We start from the raw sequence: 13,787 nt of genomic DNA on the forward strand, positions 1-13,787 counted from the left end.
CCACTGAAATCCGTGGCTTTAAGATAATTAAAACTAGATTTATGGACTTACAAGAGAACTTGCAGACTGGTACAGCCGAAGCACAACCTCTACTAGTGGAATTCAGTTTGCCTAGGTCCACAAGGCTGGTTGGCACACTCTCAGATAAGTTTAACTCAATTGATTAAAAAAAAAGAAAGAAAAGCAGTCCATGATACAGCCATAGAGGCAGGATATAATGCATGTTATGCTACTAGACACACTTAAAACTGCCTTTCAGAGCTGTGTGGACATATCCAATGTGCATTGTTAGGCTAATGATGAAGATTCCACTCTAAGTATTTATAAATTTTCAGACTACATCTTGAAAGGCAGAAAGTACTTCAGTTACATCCTGAAAATGAAATTTAAAAGACTTATAACATTAAATTTGTCAATGTCCAGATTTGGCTTCAGGTTTTTGTATCTGTTTGTTGTTGTTTTTTTTCTTAAACTTATTGAGATCAATGATACATACAAGCAAAATTTAGAAATTCCTTACTGTGGCTGATTTTGAGTTCTTTGAGCAGAAAAAGTCTGATCAGAACATACATGGAAAAATTTTTTGTGTGGCTTTTTTTGTTTTCAGTGCTAACATAAATAAACTGTTTAACTGATTTTGTATAAACTTTCCAAAAAAAACTCAAGCATGGAAAATTTCAGCCCAAAATGGAGTTTATTTGAGAAAATTACAAGCAACAGAAAAAGAGGGTTAGAATGGAAATCTGAACTCCTCATTAACTAGACTTAAGCGCCAACTTAAATGCCAGGGTTTTTTTTCTGTTAATATTTGGTTTAAAGTTACATACAGGTTTGGAAGAGCTTAGCTCTTTTTAACCCCTTTTTTATTGCTGTCACTGACTTAGTTTTGTTTCAAAGTGATGGCATGGGTTCAGGACTCAATAGCTATCTTCACCACAGCAGGAGGCATACTTTTTAACTTTTTCTTCCAGATCATCACTGGAGACTGTGTTCACGTATCCTTAAATTCCACCTAAATCCTTCTCCCTAGTATTTACTATTGGCTGGCTCTAAATATTTAGTGGCACAAACAACTAGGGATCCTTAGGCTAAGGTGGGTCTTCAGCTGTTGGATTATGGCTTCTGGTTTCCATTACAGATCTGTGGCAGCGTGAAGAGAAGGCAGGAGGTCTACCTAACGCAGCAAAAAGGTATGCATAAAACTCAGTAAAATACAATGCAGTCGAAACAACGGCGTACCGTGTTTTTAATCCTTTGCTGGGGCAGAAACCTGCACAATCTCTGAAAATGTTGGCAAATAATTTTTTGAGCATGTCATACTTTTTATCTGGCAATCTCAGTCCCTTTAGGAAAGTGAAGAGATGGATGTTATTTGACTGCTTTTACTCTTGATCTATCTAAAGATGGAGATTGCTGTGGTCTCATGGATAGGACCTGCATCTAACTCCTTAGCAAGCAGCTAACTTCGTTCCTGGCTCTGGTGCAAATTCCCTATGTAACCTCTGGCAAACTTTCTCTTCCTCTGCTCCTTCCTTTGGAAAATTCCTCTGAATTCAGGGGGGCATTTTGTTGGGGGAATGCAGGATGAGGAGTTGCTTTACCAGATTTGGAGTCTCTTTTGCTTCTTGAAGGTTAGCCAATTCAGTTCTGAGACCAACAATGAATGTCTCCATTGCAGTTCTTAAGAGAATTGTCTCTTTTTCCAGTGATGTAAATTTTGTTTACATTTTATGCTTTCTACTTTTTAAAACCTCCCTGGTCTGTCTTTCTTCCCAATTTTTTAGTCCAAAAGATCTTTATTAGATATACAGAAGTAGGAATCCAAGTATGTATTAAAAGCAATTATAAGAACTCCTGATTTTAAAAGTGCCTATTGCAAATATTTAGAAAACATTCAAGTGGTCAGTGATATTACACTGAGTGTGGGAGTGTGCACTTCTCTTATTTTTAAGTTATGAAAATGATTAACTTTTCTATAACTGTGGGGAAGCAACTGACAACCCAGGCACCTGGAAGAGCAGGGCTGCAACTCTGGTACTGCAGCTCCAAAACAGAGATCCCTGTCACTCAAAAGAAGACAGTTAGAACACTTCTGTCAAGCACTGCCAGTCTTCAGAAACATGCACGCAAACTAAATGGCAAGGTGCCTACACACTAAGGCCATAATCAGGCAGCCTAAAACCCACGAGTGCCAGTGCATAGTTTTTCCTATCGGCTGTTTTTCAATGTCTCCACCCTTAGTTTATTTCAGTCCCCTGAACCACACTTCAGAGGCCTTCAGAGGTGCTTGGCTTTCTCCACTGTGTAAGCATAGGGACTTCAGTAGGTTATAGACTGGCTGATTGTGGTTTTCAGGGCCTAGTCATGTTCTCACTAAATTATATCAAAGCCTTTATTGTCATCACTGAAAGCTGAAGTGGACTCTGGTCTGTCCATAGCACAGTTATTTTTACTTAAAATTTACAGAACCATAAGCTATTGATCGACATTTCTTGTAAATTCAGATTCTTTAGACAGACAGCTCCACCACTGGTTAAACATATTTCTAGACTTCTGACAATGATCTGAAAATTTCAGCCATTTCTTCACTAGCATACCTTTCTTCAAGGAGATTTGATTACGCAGAAAGCTTGAAAGTGTTGTAACAAGCTGCATTTTGTTGTTTCTATTTTTCAGTAACATGGACAAAAATACAATCTAATGAGCAAAACATTTATTTTGGTACAGGATTCTTCCTGCTGCTTAATGCTTTTTCCTTCTGCTTTTTTTCTAGAGTACACGGGTTTTCACATTGGCAGGATGTGTATAGACATGAGCTGAATATATATTTAATCTCAAATTCGGCAGCATGCACTAAATTATTGAACAACAATGCCTGCACAAAGGCAAAATTATGTCAGCCCAGCAGGGACTTATGATAAGGTAGTTACTGACTTTCTTGAGTGGACTTGGGCCTGCTTTCAAATGCTTTCAGCATTTTCTGAAGTAGCAATACTTCTGATATGAACACTTAGTTTGTACAGAATTGACAACTCACACTACAGCCTTTCTTGTGAAGAGGATGCAACCCCTCCATAATTAAAATACATTTTTGATGTATTTTTTTCCAAGTAATAATAACTGCTTGAACACGCTCAGAGCTGTCACAGCATGTCATGATAGTTAAGTAACCTGTATTAGGAAATGAAGCGGCAATTCAGTGCTGTGAGGCTTATGCTGATTATGGTGGACCTGGAATAAAAGTAAAGATACAAGCTCAGTCTAACCATTCAATGCTTAGACACTTACATGGCTAAAAGCAGGTCCCTTCCTTATGTTCCTTTTTTTCCCTGCAGGAAGCCATCAGGCTAATGTTTGGTAGCAGAGAGCTGTTTGCAACTGGGAGAAAGGCTTTGTGTATGGCTACACTCAGAAATGCTCACAAATTCCAGCTAGCACAGTATCGTCTGTGATTGGCACTGCGTAACATCTACGTTTGAGATATTTCTGTGCTCTGACCAGAAAAATCCCAGTTGAATCCAACTCTTGATCTTCATGGAGGGGCCCCTCACAAAGGTACTCCATCCACTTCTAGGTCCACCTGGACACACACCTTCTTTGGTGCTGATTTATGCAACCAGATATATTCACTCCACTGCGGATATTTCCTTCCGGTGACGAGATTAGCTCAGAGTGGCAGAGAGCTTCTTTTCTTTCTCACAGTTTCTTCCTCTTTGCTTTCCAGGAGATGCTGATGTTGTCTGTCAGCTTGGAGCTTCATCCTCCCATCAGTTAGTTACCAGTCCTGCTGCTACATCAGCCTCTTGCGGATGGTGAGCCCTTGCGTCATAGTGACTGAAAGGCAGAAAGGAAAGGGGTGACCATGCAGAGGTGACCTTGCTCGAGAATGAGGTGGGATCTGGCAATAAAGCTCTATGGATGGTTTCAAATATTTAAGCTGGAGCTAGGGTCTGTACTGTAGGTCAAGGAGCAGAGAATGGCTCAATGTCCCTTCTTTTTCTCCCTCTAATTCCTAGCCCTCTGCTCCAAAGCTACGCTGCTCTGAGAGGCCAAGAAGTTGAGTCTACTGATTTTGCAAATAGTATTGTCCTCCCACACGAATACTCTCAAGTTTTGGCTTGGGAGGGTGGGAAGCTGTGGTGAAAGCGCTTTGACCTTCACAAGCTTTTAGCAGCACAGTTTTTGCTCATTCCTTCATTGCCCTCAATCTTTCCCAGATGAGTGGACATGCCCCAAGGCACAATTACAGATGGTCTGCAGAGAAGGAACGCAGTCAAACAGAAAGAATATTCACAAAAAGTAACCAAGCTCTTAGGCTTATTTAATTATATCTTCCACTTCTTAAAAGGGACTAGATTTTTAAAAGCTTTTGGCTTATTAAAAATCCAGTCATTTAAAAATCCTGGTAGGTGTCTGCCTGCTTATTCCGGTGCTTAATTACTTTTTAAAATCTGGTCATCGGCGCTTTCTTTCCATACAGATTTTGGGGCAATTTTTCCTGTGTTGGAACCATTACCAGCCATTGTTTTTCTGTCACCTGTAAGAGAAGGATATGTCCACTGTTCATAACTCCCAGATAACCTCCCAGAAAGCAATAAGTAAAGATGTAACGATACATGGTTAAAACATGGCTACAATATTGCTGTTACCGTGGGTGACCAAATGCCTGAAACCAAAATGTAAGATGCCTGTTTTTCCTAGTGAGGCTCTGAAGCTGATACTCCATCAGTGTAGGAATGAAGCCAAGTAATATGACAAGTGAAATGTTGTGGTTCTGGGAATTTCTAGCAGGCTTATGGCTCACATGTGTATTTCATGTGAAAGCATGTTATGTGCCTGTCCTGGCTGATCTTGTATACAGCTGTTGAACAAAAGTATGTGAAAGAAAGCTTGCATGCAAATCTCTCTTCTATGTGTGCCAAATAGAGGTGTTTTATTTTCAGTCCAGGAGATGTTAATTATTGGGGCTGGGCAAGGAAGTACTTTCAGCAAAGGACTTTTGCTCTAAGGAATGGCAGGTTTTCCCACTTAGAAAAATTAAATTTTAATGTCTTTTGATTCTAGAGTTTATAGGGCAATTTGTAGCGTATATTACTGCTAAATAGTGCTAGAACTGCTATCAGAAAGCTAGGTGCCGACAAAGAAAACAGCATTCTTTTCTAAGAGAAAGAGAGGCTAAAAGTTTTGTAAGGTCTATTAGAGTTTTGCTTGCATATATCATTTTATTAGGGTAGAAAGAGGTAATAATAGGGTCATCACCAGAAGAAAAACAATTCAACCTTTAATTGGTGTACACTCTTTTTAGTTGTTGCAATGCGCTTTCATTACCTGAAATTTAGCATGCCAGTCATGATAATTGATATTCTACTCTCTGCCTGTAAACTTGTTCTTTCCTCTGTCATCAACATTTCTCAGAAGTGAGTCACTGAAAACTGCAAAGACACATTCAGACACTGCAATTTATTACTGACTTTGCTTATAAGGAATCTCTGATCCTTGATGTGATATAGATTATATATAGAATTGCAAATGTAATATTCAAGAGACTGCCAGAGTTTCTGTGTCTGTGCAGCTTCAGACCATCAAAGTGGCCTGAACCCTTGAACTCTTAATAGTGAAAGCATGAATCCTGTTAGATGGAAAGAAAGAGCTAGACTTGTAATGAGGAAGTTTATAGTTCAAGCTTTTTTGCTGATCACGCAACAATGGTCAAAAAAAGATGGGAATAAGACACTGTCAAAATGGGGATCATGCTGCTTCTTTGAGCTTCTGCAAAAGTCAGCAAGTACTGACTTCGGAGATTGGAACTATTGCTGATCCATGACTGGTTGATTTTAGGGAGAGCAGGTGATGTTTTGAAACTCCTTGAAAAACATCTGTGCTTACACTGGCTTCAAATGCCGACAGAAGAGTTGTGAAGCTGTTTTTATAGTAAGTTTGAGGAAGGAAGTCAGAAATAATGGATAAGGAAGAACGAACCGGTGGATTTGATAGTTTGGTGGCCTTCCTTAAAAAATAAATAATCCCTTATAATTATTTTGAGTTGCTATCAGCTCAAGGATTATTCCTTGATCACTTGAACATTGAGAAGCTGTAGTTTCTTATGTTTAATTCACCATGGCTTCTCACCTGCACGATTTTCCTATTTTTTGAAGTCAAGAGATAAACATAGTTCAAGAATGGCTCAGTTGTGCTGATCAGAGAGATGGGTTAAGATGATGTTTCTCACAGCCAACAAATGTGACAGTCTGTTTTTATATGGAGCCAATTTTAAGAAATCTTACTTGAGAAAACAGAAAGAACTGAAGAGAAGTTTCGTCCGTGACATTTCCTTCTTTCTCCCCTAAATTTGTGCTATATAAATACTCACTGAAATAATTTCTTGGAGTGACCTTGAATGGATTCTCAACCTTTGATGAATTGCTTTCAGGTTTTATTTCTGAGGAGTTTGCACAATTGAAGAAAAAAAACATATTCCTAGGGGATTCCCTAGGAATATCTGTCTGTCTTGTTATGGGATACGTTCCTTGTACTGTCACAAGATGAAATGAGGGGCTCCCCTGACAAATATAAAAGTTATGTGACAACCCATCTATTTTTAGATGATTTAAATCAGTGAAGAGGGAAAAACATTTGTTTCCAAGACTGTAATTTTCCAGATGACACCATTTTATTGCACGGTGCCATACCATGAGAAAGAGAATTCTTGTGGCTTTTGAACTGGAAATCCTGTAGGAATGCTATTTCTGGCATTTATTTGCTGTGAAGCCAGGCACACATGGAGAGCAGACAGACTGACCAGATACAGTTTGTGGTATTAAGGCATTCAGAAAAGTCCCTGCCGCACAGCCCTTTTCCAGTATATGAAGTGTTGAGTGAAGTTGAAAAATTATCAATGAAGATCAAATCTGAAAGCCATGATCTGATCAGACAGCCAGACTTTCAAGTTATTAACGTATTCCTTCCTCTTGCAAAAACACTATTTTGAAAATTCAGCTTTTCTGTCTTCATACATTGATGCTTATAAAATAATTCATGATAGTGAACAAGATTCTGATACGAAGAGGGGGTGAAGTTTGAATGCACACTTTAATGAAAAACTAAATGCAGTCACTCCAGTTTAACTGGGAAGATATTTTTTTAATTTACCTGGCTACCATGTGTGAGCATACAGAAAAAAACACTGACTGAAAAATGGACACAAGAGTAGACAGCTTAGGCCCATCCTTTGGTAACCTTCTAAAGTGGGCAGTCATAGTGAATTCAGTATGGCTACTCATGCAAGAAGTTTTTGCATGGGTAAGTGTTTATGGGAAGTTGCTGTCTATAGCTTAAGAATATGTATCTTCAGATACTTCATGTATTCTGTTAAATAGAGCAGGCTGAATTTTTCCTTTAAAAAAAAAAAAGGATGTATGCTTTGAAATTTTTCTTGAATATAGTTGTGTCTCTCCACAGCTTCTCTCATAGGAACAGTTCTAAAATGATAGTCTTCCTGAACAGAGCAAAAACCCTAATAAATATGGTGCATTCCTCTTTAAAAAGTATATTTATTTAGTAAGTTTAGAAACCACTCTGAGGTTAGGTTACAGCTATTGGGATTAGAGGGCGTCTCGTGGGCAGTTCAGACATCAAGCTATAGGTCCGTGGAGCGAAGCTGAGCTGTTTCTAGCCTGATGTCTGAATTATGAATTAGGTTCATTCTAATTCCAATGGGGTAAACCTCAGAGCAGTTTATATACTTATGGCTAAGTGCTCCTAAAATACAGGCTATTTATTTAAAACATACATGTAAAATGTAATATCTAAAAAAGATGTCCGGCCTAGCAATGCTGGAGGACAGCAACCCAGCCAAACAAAATCTGAATTCCAGCTTTGGAACCCTACAGAAGGGGATGGCACGGCTGGCTTTATGCCACGCACTGATACTCCCAGCTAGGCTAGATCCCCACTTGGCTTAGGGTGAATTGGAACAGCCACAAGACTAAATTAATTTGCCTCAGCCCAAGGCACTTGCCTCTTCCTCAGCCATGCCTGTCATGCAGAGGCTGGGAGAGCTTTGGGTCATGATGCCCTCCCTTGGCCATTCAGGAAAGTTCCTTAGGCCAAGAATGCTATGCAGGGCTGGCTCCTCTTGCTTTCTATCACTAGAGTCACTAGAGTTGTGCAAAGAAACCCGAATCTACTTTTTAGTCTAGCTGGATATTTGGGGAGTAGAATGGAGCTGGAGGGTTGGACAGAAAGCACAGGATTTATTAATAGCATCAGCAACTACTTCCATCTGGAACCATCCTGATCTCTGAGCTCATTCTAGCAGCAGTGCCAGCTGGTGAACCTCTCACCTTAATCATATGTCTTTGACCCCTGCTGCTAGCAGTCAGGTAGCTGTGCCAAGCTGCAGTCTACAGCTGGCTTTTTCACAGGATGCTTCTGACTGGCTGCCTTGTGGGGAAGAGCAGTCAGTGAAGGTTTCTGCAGGAGGCTAAGCCATCCCTTCCTCTATTCATTTTGCTCAAGCTACTAGAGAATCTAAAGGAGACACAGCATCTGAGGTTATTTTCCTGGGATAGGAGTGGAACAGAAACTACCCGTTATTTTAGGAGAGCTGAGCTGGCTCCATCACTATACAAAAAAAATGAGTTGGTTTACACTCTAGTTCTCTCTTCCCTACTTGCCATCCTCCTTTAATTTCCATTCCAGGAAATAAATGGGACAAAATACCTCTCAAGTAATTACTTCTGCCTTGGCATTGAGTGAGGTGTAGAGAAATCTTCTGGAAAATACCATTCCCAGGTTTGGTCAGAAGGTGAAGATCTGTTGTAGATGCAGAAGCAGCAGATGTGTAGTGGACACAAAGGGCAGATTTCTTTGGGCATTGAGGAATTGTCATAGGGTTGAAGGAGTGTGTAACTAATTCATGTGGGGATCCTGAGGCCAAAGATCACTTTATACAAATTTGCAGGAGTTGACAAAACTAAATGTCACAAGCAAGTTAGTGGAAGTTAAAATCTGAACATGGACAAAACCCGTTGCTGCTGTTTTGTGTTTTCAAAGAAACTAAATCTCACCATTTTCTGTGGCAGCAGAGTGCTTACTCATAGTTATTGGATGCTTGAGGCAGACCATGTAGCACTAAATATGTGTGATTGTAATGAGAATATTGGAATAATCCCTCTCCCTCGGCTGCCTAAATCAATTCAGAGATGCTTGGGAGACAATACTTCCTCTGGCATAACTGAAATTTGGGCTGGGCTTCACTTGGTACAGGAACAAGAAGTGGAGTGCTTTCAGTGGACTGTTGGGTTATCAGCAAATTTCCCATGTCATTGATAAGCATGAAGGTAACTGTAATGAAGGGTTTTCAAGAGTGAAATAAAAACAATGAAAGGTCTGAATAGTGGATCTCCACCTAGCCCTGCTGCTGTTCTTTGGCCTGTGATTCTAACTATCATCCCCCTCTGGGCATTGTCACATATTTATATTGTCACCAACCTTTCCCTGGGCAGTAGCATTCAACAGCAAGATCATACTAAAGCTTTTTATTCAGGTGCGCTCCAAGTACAGGAGAAAGATCACATCTAGAATTGCTTGACTTTTTGTGTGCTCTCTACCAAAAGTATTTAGGCAATAAGATTTGGTCAGATTAATGCGTCTTCTAGTTTCACTTTGTTTTGATAGGCTACTCATCTTTCCTCTGAGCTATCTAGATTAGCCTCTGGGTTACTTCAGAGGTGGTAGAGAAGTTCCTTGAGGTATGATGGCACTACAGAACAGACATGATGGCTTGGCAAGGGGTCATATGTCGTGCCTGCAATGTGTTAGAACCAGCTGCATGCCTGGAATGTTATTTTCTTTGCTGATGACCAATACACATAGCCAGAGGAAAAATTCTCCAGGAAAGCATCACAGGAGAATATGCATCAGTCAGTAAAAGCAGAATTACAGAAAAAAAAAAAAAAATCCTGTTGTAACAGATTAAGTATCTATCAAGTGACAACAGCAGTTTATTTTCCTCAAGCAAAAGTAATGGATATTGTTAGACATAATCCTACCCTCAAGTGTTTTAATTCTGATGGCACTTTTATTAAGGACAGTCACCAAAATGAAAAAGTGCACACTCTAATGGAAACAATGTTATAAGGTTGACAGCGTTTCTACAAGGTAGGTTGACACGTAAATTAGCTAACAAGGCTAGAAAGAAGATGGAAAAAAAAAAGAGAAGGAAAGAAAAAGATTTGCTATGAGTCAGTGTTTTTACTATTTGATGAGTGTTTTGCAGTCTCTGTTTTCACAGCCAATTAAGATACAAGGAGTAAGAGAATTAGGTCTTGTTTGTTTTATTCGACCTTCCCAGTCTGTTGACTGGCTAATCAAGAAAGCTCCAGGCCCAGGTGGGAGTTCATACCCACTTGCGATTTCTCTTTACCTCCACGTTTTACTTGAAAATGTACTTTGTTAAACTTGCAATTTACCCTACACCCTTGAAACAAAACAGGCAAGTGCAATGGTTTCAAGCTTCCATGTTTCTAGGCCCCTTGGTGTTGATATTGTATACGTTGCTTATCTCTACAGAAGAGAATATGCCAACACACTTATTTATTCCATGCAGGTGACCAAAATCACATCTGTATGCTGCTACATGGATTGCCAGTATGACCAGACTTGCTTGTATACCTCCTTAATTTCATTGGTAAGGAGAAAACCTTTTCCTAATGAAATATTTGCAGGTTATTAAAATCACCCAGCAGGCTAATGAGGCTTACAGAGTGCTTCTATGTGATTCCTAGTATATTTTCTCAACGCAAGCAAAACCAAAGTTGTGTAACTCCAGGAGGGAAAAAACCCTCATGCTTTAAAGAAGCACATTTCTTTTATGCTGTCTTTGTGATCCTGGTGGAGAAAGTATTACTTTTGTACTAGCCCACACTATCAGCAGATTAATTTGCAAGCCCCATGCAAAAAATGGCATGCTGTAAATAAAGCTGCTTATTTGCAAACTGAATTTTTGGTTCATCATAAGTCATTTAGGCTATGTCATATTTCAAGTCTGTGGATTTAAAAAACCAAGAGACTTCAAGGTTAGAGATCATTCTGGAGAGCTCAGCTGAAGTGACTGAAATGTAATTTTCCGACTCTGCTTATGAGAATTTCTTTGCCTGTATTATATGGTGCAAGGAGTAGGATTTCATTCTCTGTCTTAAAGGAAGGGGGAGGAAGTCATATGGAAGAACTAGATAAGGGTATTCACACACACACCAAAAAAAAAAAAAAAGCCCAAAAAAAAAGGGCATAACCATGAGCATGTTTGTTGGAATGAAATTCTTTCAGGTTCTCTCATGACAGACTTTCAGTCTCCTCCATGCAAAAACCTAATATGACAGGTAGACCAAGATGATATAGTTTTGGGGTGATGAATCTAAAATGGAAACCACCTCTATAAGAAATAACAGAAAAAACCTCTGATACCTCTGTCAGCATGTCTAATGTTTTGAGACAGTCCGGAAGACATTTCATAAAACAAGCTTCCATGGCTCATTGCTTTATGTTGGTTACTCATATTTTCCCTTTGTAGTAATGTTTTTCTAAATGCATTTCATTCAACACAGTGTTTCTCTGGCAACAAATGGCGGCTCATTGTTGAATAGCTAGCATTGCTTTGATGATTTTATTACTTCAGTGCCCATTTGCACAGCAAAATCCTCTACAGAACTAACACAGCCAGTTCCTTGTGTCAAAATTTTAAGGAGGTTGAGCTTTAAAAGTGCACAGCTTTCAACAGTAGAAAGATGAGCGCTTCATCCCATTAAAGTGTTTGATGTTCAAGAATGGTTCTTTACTTGTATAGTGGCGAGGCCAAGGAAAACTAAAAGACCTTGTAAAATATTTTCACACACACGTGCAAAGACACCTTGGGACAGCTAAGAGCTGTCTACTTAGGGCACTAGTGTGGGTTGGCGGAGGATGACTTAGCAGAGGTTTAAATTCAACTTTTTATGTCCCAGCTGACAGCCCCAATCAGTAGGCTATCATCTACACTGAAATTATTTGGTCAGCCTCTTGTGTATCTCATATAATTTTCCTCCTTCCCAGGCAGTCTAATCTCTGACACACGGTAAGAGGATTTCAATGTTAATTTTTTTGCACAAAGAAAAAAGAAGTTCTACTAAGCTTTAAAATGTAGTAATTTGAATCTGTTTCAGCCTCCCCCCAGGTCCTGACTATATATATACATATCTGTATATATGTATGTTAGGCTGGCTAGGCCTAACACTCCACTGGAGTTCTCTTCTCTGCATTACTGAGACTTAGATACAGTTTATTTTGGATGATTGCTGGCAGTGCGTCTATTGGAAGATCTGTAGCTTAGCCTTTCTGTCATCTCAGAGCAGTCCCACTTACTTAAATAAATATTTTTTCAGTGAAACAAGGTTTTGACCTATATTCCAGATGAGTGTTAAATTACTGAAACTAAACTTTACAGAAAATTCCATTCAAAATTTAGAAGTGATTTCATGATACAAGGTTATTCTAAATTAACCATTAAGAGTTCTGGTTTAATGAAACTGGTATTTTTGACATTAAAATGCATGGTAAAAAACAATACTAATGGATGTTTGTGTTTTTCTGCAGAGTCACACGAGGTGAATATCCTGACCTGAGCAAAGAAGGAGCAGGAGTTGTGCTGAAGAACTTGACATACTTAGCATCACTAAGTTTTTAAACCACTACTGCAATGCTCTTTCTTAGCCAAATAGGTCCAGCTGTATTAATTATGGAGGGAGCTAATTCGTCTCTAAAAGAAAAATACATTTATGACAGTATCCTAACTTGTTTTTGAGAGAGGGAATAAACTTCTGGATTTCATTAAAGTGAGTTTTCTTCCAATATATCACTGTGCTCCCACCAAACCAAGTTATAAAATTGCTCTGGGAGCAAGGGTAGGCCACTTAAGAAAACCTGGCCTCACATTCCTTGTCATTTCTCACATCCATCCAAGATGGTTGGAACATCAACTCTTACTTCCATAGTTTAAGAATATCCTTGCCATTTGGAGCTTTTGGTTACGTGGCCAGCTATCATTCTACTAGGATGAGAGCTGACTGGGTTGTAATTAACTGGACACTTCCATTTATCTCTTCATGCTGGATCAACATGGTAAAATGAAGACTACATGTTTAAAGCACTTGAAAGGCAGTAAACTTTAAAGTGGCATCTAATCAACCTGTGGAATTTGTTGCTGTGGGACATGGAGGCAAACAGTTTGAGAGTCAGGGTAGGATTAAACATTTGAATAGGAATAATACCTGCAGTTAACTTGCGAGGTTAAAGTATTATGAGGTTTATCAGTTCTTTTGCTTCTGGGCATAAACTGCCATCTCAGTTTGTGAAAGAACTTGTTTCTGCTCTTGCTTATTGCTCCGAGCCGTTCACAGGATGCTTTCACAGGGTGTGGGGCACTGGAGTAAGTTGGTGCTGGAGGGGAGGACAGCAAACTGGAACAGTCAATAGCCTTTCTGTGGAGCAGGGGCTGCTGCACTGGTTTTGATCCCCCTGCTTCTGAGGGATTCCACAGCCCATGTGGGAGGCAAGCAGCACAGCCAGTGGGCTGCCTTATATTAAATCTTGTTCACAGAAAATTGTCAAGGCTGGGAAGTGATTTATCTTCCAGTCACTGCATGGCCACTTTTCCATACAAAATAGAAGCCCTCCATTATGTATGTGTGTCTTCTGACACATGAGTATACTAAAAGGAATTAAACTGTCTCACCATTTGGTCTGAGATGACA

The 13,787-nt window shown here is 39.5% G+C and overlaps 1 long non-coding RNA gene across 1 annotated transcript; it reads left to right on the forward strand.

Moving 5' to 3' along the window:
* The first annotated feature begins 1,132 nt into the window (after positions 1 to 1,132).
* On the forward strand, positions 1,133 to 13,398 carry LOC135315359 (uncharacterized). Its single transcript, XR_010374818.1, has 5 exons — positions 1,133 to 1,190; positions 3,336 to 3,555; positions 3,725 to 3,812; positions 10,610 to 10,690; positions 12,631 to 13,398. It is a non-coding gene; the product is annotated as an uncharacterized LOC135315359 (long non-coding RNA).
* Positions 13,399 to 13,787: the final 389 nt, after the last annotated feature.

Source organism: Phalacrocorax carbo, chromosome 1 (assembly GCF_963921805.1).
Source record: "Phalacrocorax carbo chromosome 1, bPhaCar2.1, whole genome shotgun sequence".
Lineage (NCBI taxonomy): Eukaryota > Metazoa > Chordata > Aves > Suliformes > Phalacrocoracidae > Phalacrocorax > Phalacrocorax carbo.